Here is a 9870-nt window from a genome sequence, read left to right as displayed (position 1 = left end):
TTTGTCATCATAAATATTGACTTATGTGCAATGTAGCCATTTAATAAAAAGCTAGTGTTAGAAATAAGAACTAGAGTCCTTACCATCCTTTGCTAAGAGAGTGCATCCTTAAGCTAGTTAAGAGCTCCTTCTTCCATCTGTGGAGCGGGGGTAGAACTCCTCCTGAGTATTCAGCGAACAACTGAGTGTCCATAGCGTGAATTTAACTGAGCTTGGCTTCCTTTCTACATTAGTTCCTAAGGCTACCGTAACAAATGCCTACCAACGGGTGGCTTAAAAAAAGGAAATCTGTTTTCTCACAGTTCAGAAGCCTGGAAATCCAAAATCAAGATGTCAATACAGTTGATTCTTTTTGGAGGTTCTGGGGGAGAGTGTGTTCTGTCCCAGCTTCTGGTGACAACAAGCGAGCAGTCCTTGACCTTCCTTAGCCTGTAGCTATTATCACTCCAGCCCCGTCTCTGTCTCCACCTGGTCTTCTCCACAGTTCTTCACACTTCTGTGTGTCTCCTTGGTGTCTCTGTTTCAAATCTCTCTCTTCTTTCTCTAATAAAGGCACTGTCACTGGATTTAGGGCCCTAATCCAGAACAACCACTTTTTCACCTGATTTTATCTGCAAAGGCCTATTTCCGAAAGAGGTCACAATCTGAGGTTCCTAGCAAGGGTGAATTTGGTGGAGGAGGACTACCCAAAGCAATGCACTTTAATTCTGTTGCCCTCCCCGCAGAGCATCTTACACAATGTTGGGCATGGAGAAGGTGTCCAACAGGAAGTACGGGGTTATCATGAGCCTGAGATTTTCTAAGAAAATCCTTGACTCCATAGCCAAAGACTATATTTCTTAATCCTCAAATATGCTGTCTGAGAAAATCACTCAGTTATTCACAGACCAGAAGAAACCATTAGCACGGCAAGTCTGGAAGTGGACTGTAAAACCCAAACCCTACTTAGTATTGGTGATGGCAAACAGCATAAAGGCAAGAGCCAGGAACACTTTCTGCCTAAAGTGTACCCCAAGGCCAGAGTTTCTTTATACTCTGAAAATGGGCCTAAAAGCTAGAACTGTATCCACATGCAAGCAGGAATAATTTTTCAAGTGAATTAGATTTGTTTTTTTTTTAACTCACGTCTCAATACTTTCATTTCAGCCATAGTCTGTGCATTCTCTGCCCATGGTGTTGTCAGTGTCCTTTCCACATTTGGAGGTTGTGAACTACAGAGGACTGAGTGAATCCTAGCATCCTCTTTATCAAAGATGGTGAGTCCATACAGTTTTTTATCTTGTCATCACAGTTTCTCTTGTGAAGATGTAGGAGCATTTGAACATCTAACCCTTCTGGGGAATTGCAAAGATATGCTTTTGCAAGCTGACCTTTGCAAAAGCTGTTTGTGGTTTAACAGCCCCTCTCACTTATCCTCCAAAACACCACCTCTGTTTCTAAATATTGTAGTGGAACTTGCTAATATTAATGTTTAAAACAATATATGCAGACAGTAACATGTTGAGGTTGAAAGTTTATTATTGAATAAGGGATTCAGCCTAGGAACATATTCTAACAATGTATTCATGAGGGTAATTCATATGGAATATATAGGACCATCTTTGGGGACTGCTGATAGAGTTCATGCCTTCATTTCTGGCCTAAAATCTACAGTCCTTGGTATGCAAAGCAAGGTCTTGCATGATCCATTTCTCATTTGCCATCTTCCTGCCTATCTCTGCCTACTACAACTCTTTCATAATTATCCATCTCTGGAAACTGATGAATGTGGACCATTCTTTGCATAGACCAAGCGCCCTGATCTCCATGCCTTTGTACGTACTTAGTTTTCTCCCTGGGATGTCTTCTCTTCCTTTGGGTTATGTGTTATGTGTAGTGAAAGATACATGTGTTTCCAGGAGAAAAATATCTGTACTGTGTCTCTTAAGTATATAAAATTAGATTAATTATAGTTCTTGGTTATAAACAAAAATGGGACACTAGCTCACTGAATGAGGAATGGTTAGGTAGGTGTCTCCAGAGGTGGAAGGAAAAGCTCCCAGCTCCACTCTTCTGCCACTGCCTTGTGTTGGCTGCATCGCCAGAGTGTAGATGTTCCAGTAGAAGAAAACAGTCACTTCTGTCATTCTTTTCTAGGAGAGAAAAGAAACTTTCCCCAGAGCCCCCAGCAAATAGCCAGTCACATTGCTGTGAATAAGATTGTGCCTTAAACTCCCCATTTCTGAACCAAATACCAGATTTTCAGAATTTCCACAGTCTAATTATTTCAGGTAAATAGATGTTGAGATTTCAGCAGATAAACTTTCTCCTCTTCTGAAATGTAACTGTTACCTACCAATTAACCTGTGAATCCTCAGCCATTCCCTCCTTTATAGTTCTGTGGTAGGGTGCATTACTATTATACTGTTTAAAATAATTTTTGGTGGAACAATTATGTCACTGTCCATTGTTACGCATATAAATGTGTTTGCAAATAAAGAAATGTCAGTATTTGATTGTGGGATTTAGGACCATGCTATCTAGGAATCTGTGAAGACAATGGAAATAGCTCTAGTGAATTAATTGATAATACAAAATTTATCCAAGCTAAATTAATGAATAACAAAGGCAAATTGACTATTGATATTGTAACTAAAAGGGAATAACTCTTCTAGACAAGTATGAAACACATGCCATTAATAAGAAATATTGTTTAAAAATATTCAGTGACAAATACCCACAAACAGTGCTAGCCTGTCTCTGTTCAGTTGATGCTGGAACATGCTGGAAAGATTATTAACCCCCCAATATCAGTTTTGACATTGGCTGTTGAGGTAGGCAGTTTACTGGAAGACAGAAAAATGTGATTCTCATCTCACTCCTTAGATTTACAGGACCTGAGACCTTGGGAAAGTTACTTAACTATTCTGAAGTTTTCCCAATTGAAAAATTACCTGGCTCACATACAATCACATGACACAATGCACACAAAGTGTTTTGTAAATTGTATAATGAAGATCTTGCCCTATGATGACAATGATGATGATGATAATGATCACTATTATTATCTGGTACATCAACTCAATGAAAAGTTTCTGAAAACCTGTCCTTTATCTGTCCTCTGTTAATTACAAGGAATATCATCTCTTCCAACATGTACAGCTTAGGAGACATATGAACAAAAGCCTACATTTCAGGAAGGTGTTCAGATCCCATGTTTAAAGAACAAGTTGTTCAGGACAAATCAGTGTGATATAGACGCTAAGTACAGTGTTCTACAGCACCTTACATTACTGCTCAATAAACGTACTCAAAATTCTGCATGCACTTTCCCTTTCTAGTCTTGTAAAATCTCCAGATCATCCTGGACCACGTCATATCTGTTATTTCCCAAATACCTTAACTTTATCCCTTCCCCTCAGACATTACTGTACCTCTTTCATCGTCCTTCATCCAGATTACAATTTTCTTGATGGATTTTGGTTCTCCCATGGTTTCTCCTTCTGACCCACCTTCCCTGATTTTTTTCCTGCATGGAATGCCCCTTCTAAAATTCAACTTTGTCATCGTTTCCTTCCATAAGCACTTTCATAACCCCTTATGGGCTATGGATAAATCTGTTTCTTAACTGGCTTACATGGTCCTGTATCTGACTTCTCAGTCCATTGCCACAACTCTCACATGGTGAGCACCAACCCATCCATGTTGGCCGAAAGTTGCAGTTTCCCTATGAACAGTCTGCTTTGAAAGCATCTTTTATTACCCCTTTCAACTGAGGAGCATTCATCATTAAGACTTAAATGAACCTAATCTCAGGTATTTACGTCTTCTCCAAACAGGACTAAGCTCTTACTCTTAGAGGATTCTCCTTAATGTAATCTTAGTTTTTAATGTTGAGTACTACGCAGGGGCCTGCACATCCACAATGACTCCAGAAACCTCCCTGAAGTTCTCAACACGCAAAGGACTTCAGCTATAACAGCAAGAAATAGCACACTTGGTTTTAGGGAGCAGAGGGTCCTAATATACATCCTCAAAGTCCCTCTTTACTGACTGTTCTGGCTAATCATAATGTGAGCCATTTGCAGTCCCCTATGAGATGCCAAGTAATTTCTTTGCAAATGACGCACAGGGGACAACTAGGGAATGAATTCAGGAAAACGATTCTGCCGTATTTTGTACCTGCAAATATGGGATAAAGCTGTGAATAGCATCATTGGAGGGTTGCAGTGATCAGGAATTTCAATTTTAAAAAAGTAACGCATTGAATTTCACCCAAACTTTTATCCACTGCTTCTCAAGTAGGATCAAAAACTAAATGCAGATTTGGCATTTTACATCAATCTGTATTTGACTTAAGACTATACCAAATAAAAGATAGAGCTGAATATTTTTGTTCAGAGCTGGAAAACCTACACTTCTTTTCAAAGGCTTGTAACTGAAAACTCGCTTCTATATTTCAGTCAAAGTTTTCTAAAAGGAATTTTTCTTCCGGCCAGAGATTTTACAAGAAAATGTTCAAATGGAAAAAAAAAAAAAAAAAAAGAAAAAGGGAAAGCTTTTAACAGAAAGTTAATAGGGTGGCTTAAATGGAACCCGAGATGGAAGCAGTCGCCCCCTTAATGTGACTCTCTATGGAACTTCAAAAGGAAAGACAGCGGGACAGTCACGCACTAAATGCAGGGATGAGGGTGGGCTGCTGCTGTCATGAGCTGGGGATGGTTACTTCATTTCTGAATGTATTTTCTCTGCAACTAAAGCAGTTGCCTGTGGTATTTAGATTATTTAAGCACCAAAATAGTCATTGGCTGGAAAATTAGCATGCCTCTCAGTGGACCCTGTTCTCTGCTTTGCAGAGAGGACAATCAGGTCGAGTTGTCAGTTTTCATCATAGAGAAAATGTGCTCCTAAGAACACAAGATATTAGAGACACTTTCTTGTACTCTCAGAAAAATACCTGATCGTGTGACATTTTCCATTCTGTTTCCAACCTTTGTCATGACAATAAGAGCTCCAAATGTGACTGTTGGTTATCTAAATGCCACTGATGGTCCTTTACGTGGATAAAAATGAATGTTGATGGAATAGCCACTTGTTGTGTAAACAGTGTAGCTCTCTGCTTGGTATGAGGCGACACTGAATATTATTTCAGCCTGAGTTAGAATTCATCCTTAGTCTTGCCCAAAGCCTGAAACATAAAATTCTGTTGAGTATTTTTACTGATTCATTCACTTTTACTGATTCATTCATTACGGAATCTACCTGTCATGGGCTTTTTAATTTGGCTTCAGCTCTGTTCATTGTTGAATAATTTTGTATAGGAACACAAAATACAAAATCTAATAACCCAGTAGAGTTTTTACTCAGAATAATATTTATCTGCACTTGATGTACATCTAAATGTTTAATAAGGAATATATCTAAGCTATTGCTGCTATATTCCTATTGTCATCGAAACTTCTCCTAACCAAAAAACTCAGAAGGGGCACAGCCAAGCTGAGCTCTCAGAGCCAGGGAAAGAATGTTCCACTGACTAAGAGCAACGAGAGATGGAGGTTCAGTGAGCTAGATCGTGGGCTAAAGAAAAGCCAGATCCCTCTTTGTGTGCCAAGGACAAGCTCAGGTTCAAGTCAGGAGGGCTCAAATCCAGGTGGAAGCAAGAAAGCAGACATGTATAGAGAGCAGAGCACGTTCAGGGGGAAGTGCAGGCCTCCCAGTGGTATTGCTGTTGGTAGAGTGGTATAGGGTATCTTAAGTGGCACTGTCTGAAAAGGCACAGGGATAGAGCAGGTATGAACTTCTTTATTCAAACAATTGTTTGGAAAAGAAACAGCCAGACCTGAGGGTATCAAGGAGCAAGGGCTGAAATCTGTGCAAGGGTATCTTTTACTGCTCACGCCAGTTACTGACTGTACATCCATATGCAACTGTGGCCCACGCCACAGAAAGCGACTTCCTTAAGGAAGTCCTTCTGAAAGTGAGCTTGCTACACTGATTACAGAGCTTGAACTTCACGTGAACTGTTTACCTGCTGTATGACCTTGGGCAAAGGTGTTTGTTTGTTCTTAACATCTCTTCCTCAGTTTTCTCATTTCCCAAATGGGAATGATAATAGTGCATCTCCCATAATGTTATCATTAATATTAGATAAGTCAATGTACGTAAGTAGATCATAGTTCTCAGAACTAACGGGTACGTGGGATGACAGGAGCGCCTGGCATCTGGAATCTCTCCAAATACATCTCTCGTTTTCCCAGCTTGTCTATTCTGTCCTACTGCCTGGCATTGCAGGAGAGGGGGTAGGGGGGGATGTGCTATCAGCAGAAGGAAATTTTTCATAGTCATGTGATACTTATATCCCAGAAACCTTCAGGAGGAAGAACCCTAAACTAAAAATGAGATAGATTGAATGAAGATTTTAAGAACCAAATGTTTTTAAACACACAGCTCAAACCCAGTCAAAGACCTCTCCTTGGTTTTCTGACAGTAGAAGTCTCATGCCCTCTTTGGTGAAAAATAGTATTAACTCTAAGTCTCTATTATTTTTGTTTAAACCCAATGTGAGAATACAATAAGGAAAGTATGAAACATGTAGAAGCTCTGAAAATATGACACATAGGTAAAGGTAAAAATTATATAATAGAAGCAGATCCACAGAAATTCTAATATTAAAATTTAAAAACAATGTATCGAAAATAAGTATTATAAATTTGGTGAAGAAATTATTAAAAATGAGCAAAAATGGACCAATGATGAAGAATTACAGCAGAGGAAAATGAAACGGGAAAGTAAATGTATAGAAATATGTATTATATATGTATGCATATGATATAGGAATATTATATATCATTCTCAAATCATACGGAAAAACTATAAAGCCCTAATGAGAGAAATCAAAGAACAAAATCCACTGGAAGGTATTCCACATACATGTTTAGGAAGGTCAGTATTGTCAGATATCAGTTCTTAACAAATTATCTATAGATTCAACATAATCCTAATCAAAATTCCAGCAAAGTGTTTTGTGGATATCAAAGAACTGGTTCTGATGTTTATATGGAGAGGCAAAGATTCCAGAATAGCCAACATAATCCTGAAGGGGAAGAGCAAAGTCCAAGAACTGACACTACCAATTTACCAAAAAGCTACAGTAGTAACCAACACATTGTGATACTAATAAAAGAATAGAAACATAGGTTGAAATAGATGTCCCAGAAAAGAAACACACACAAATATAGTCAACTGATTTTGTAAAAAGAGCAAAGGCAATTCAATGGAGGAAGGATAATTTTTTAAATAAATGATATTGAAACAATTGTACAATATCCAAATAAACAAACAAAACAATCTAGACACAGACCTTACGCCTTTAACAAAAATCACCTTACAAAGGATCATAAACCTAGATATAAAATCCAAACTATAAAACTCATTAGAAATAACATGAGAAAACCTAGGTGACCTCAGATTTGACAATGACTTCTTAAACACAACACTAAAATTCATAAATTGGACTCCATTAAAATTAAAAATGACTGTTCTGCAAAACAGAGGAGAATGAGAAGACAAGCAAAACACATTTTGACAAAGGAGAGAATATTTGCAAACAAGCATTTGCAAAGGACTGGTATCCAAAAATATATAAAAACTCTTAAAACTCAACAATGAGAAAGCAAACAACTAGATTAAAAATGGGCCAGACACCTCACCAAGTAAGATACACAGATGGCAAATAAGCATATGAAAAGATGCTCCACATCATATGTGCTTAGGGAGGTGCAAATTAAAACAACAAAGTGATACCTAGAGAGTATTATGCTAAATGAAATGAGACAGAGAGAGAAGAATACTGTATGATTTCACTTCTATGTGGAATCTAAAAAACAAAAGAAATGAACAAACATGACAAAACAGAAACAGTTTCATAGACACAGAGAACAAATGAGTGGTTGTCAGAAGGGACAGGGGTGGGAAGAGGAAATAGGTGAGAAAAACAATGTAATATCACTGCACATCTATTGGAACAGTCAGAATCCAAAACACTGATGACACCAAATGCTGGTGAAGATATGGAGCAACAGGAACTCTCATTGATTGATAGTGGAGATGCAGTATGGTATAGCTATTTCAGAAGACAGTTCGGCCACTGCTAACTAACTAAACATGCACTTACCATATGATTTAGCAACCATGCTCCTTTTTACCCAAAGGAGTTGAAAACCTATATCCACACAGAAAACTGCACATGAATGTTTATTTATAACTGCTAAAGCTTAGAAGAAATCAAGATGTTCTTCAATACAGTTCTATGCGTCTCTGTTTTCCTCTTGCATTTGTCATCTTTGGAGTATATTTAGCCAGAATTTATTAACCAAAAAAAAAAAAAGAAAGAAAAAAGTAGTAACAAATGTCTCACTAGGCATTCTGGGTTTAGCTTCAGACATGAGAAAACAGTGGAGTTTAATAATACTCCTCCTGGAGTCTCTTCTGCTGAGCAAGAGATCCTCTCCATCGCATTAGCCCTCCAGACGGTTCTCCAAATTCTAAATTTACTATTAAGAAGGCCAAGGCATCTAGACTACGAAAAGAGAAAATAGGTTTATGATGATAATTTACTTGCATTCATGATTTTTTTCCTACTCAGAAAGGTAGCTGAGTGTCAGAACTCCATAGACCCTGGGCCCACAAGAAGCCAGGCCTTATCATGGCACTCACAGCCCCTTACTAGCTGCAAGTCCCTCAATGTCTGAGCCTCAGTTTTCCTTCCTGTGAAATGGGATGCTGATATCTACCTCACAAGCTGTTGTGGGAGTAAATGCAATGCCTGTTAAGCACCTGACACATACAAAAGGCTCAGTGAACCATAATTTGCATTGTTATTGTTACAATACTAATCATTACTACAGGAAAAGAGTTTGTCACTGTTCAGATTCACATACTTTTGGTAATGGCTGGGCTTCTGCCCAGGACAAATTACATACTGCTCTTAGAACTGCCAGTGGGTTGATGGGTAGTATATTTACTGTAATCACTTTAATGCTTTGGTGGCTAACAGATCTCTTGGGATACTTGGTTAAAATGCAGGTCTCTGGGTTCCGACTACAGAGCTTTTGATTCATAAGGCCCTGCCATGGGACCTGCAGATCGAAGTGGTAAGAAGCAATCTTCTTATTCAGGTGATTCCAGGAACATAATTGAGGAAATACTGCTTTGGTTCCACAGTGAGCCCTGTAGTCTACATTTGTTATTTTATTTAATCTTCACAATAAATTTAGGGGATACAAACTGGAAAAAATCAAGCTGAAAAATTTTAGATCTATTTAAATATATCCAAAAAAAGAGGGTGTTTCAAACCATCGCTTAACCTGCTCACAGCAGTTCTGTATGGAGGAGTTAGAGGCTTGCCAGACCTTGGCAGAGGGTCACACGTCAACTCAGGTTTGCTTAATCTGGGTCCTCTTGAGTAATACCCACCAGGTCCTCAGAGATGGTTTATCTAGGGGATTCTGACGCACAGAGCAGGCCTCACCAGCATTTGAAACTGTGCGGCCACACAGGGCTCTGCATGAAGAGGGCCTCTGTGTTTAGAAGAGTCCTGTGCTTGGTTTAATAATCTGCTGTTGCCATCTTGAAGTTTTCAGTAATTTTTGAACAAGGGGGTCTCGCATTTCATTCAGCGCTGGGCTCTACCAGTGTGGATCTGATCCTGTTGAGAAGCTTGATGATATCAACAAGTTAAATTACTCTCAGGTGCCAAGTAAAGGAACCGAGTCTCACATATGGGTTCAGAATTTCAGATGTGGGTTCGTCCGCCCAACATCACACTGGTCAAAATGAACAGAGCCAGAATTCAAATTCAGGTTGGCAATTGGTCATGAGACCCTGATTTTG

This window comes from Camelus bactrianus, chromosome 17 (genome assembly GCF_048773025.1).
Source record: "Camelus bactrianus isolate YW-2024 breed Bactrian camel chromosome 17, ASM4877302v1, whole genome shotgun sequence".
In the NCBI taxonomy this organism is placed as follows: Eukaryota; Metazoa; Chordata; class Mammalia; order Artiodactyla; family Camelidae; genus Camelus; species Camelus bactrianus.
This window is presented reverse-complemented; position numbering follows the sequence as displayed.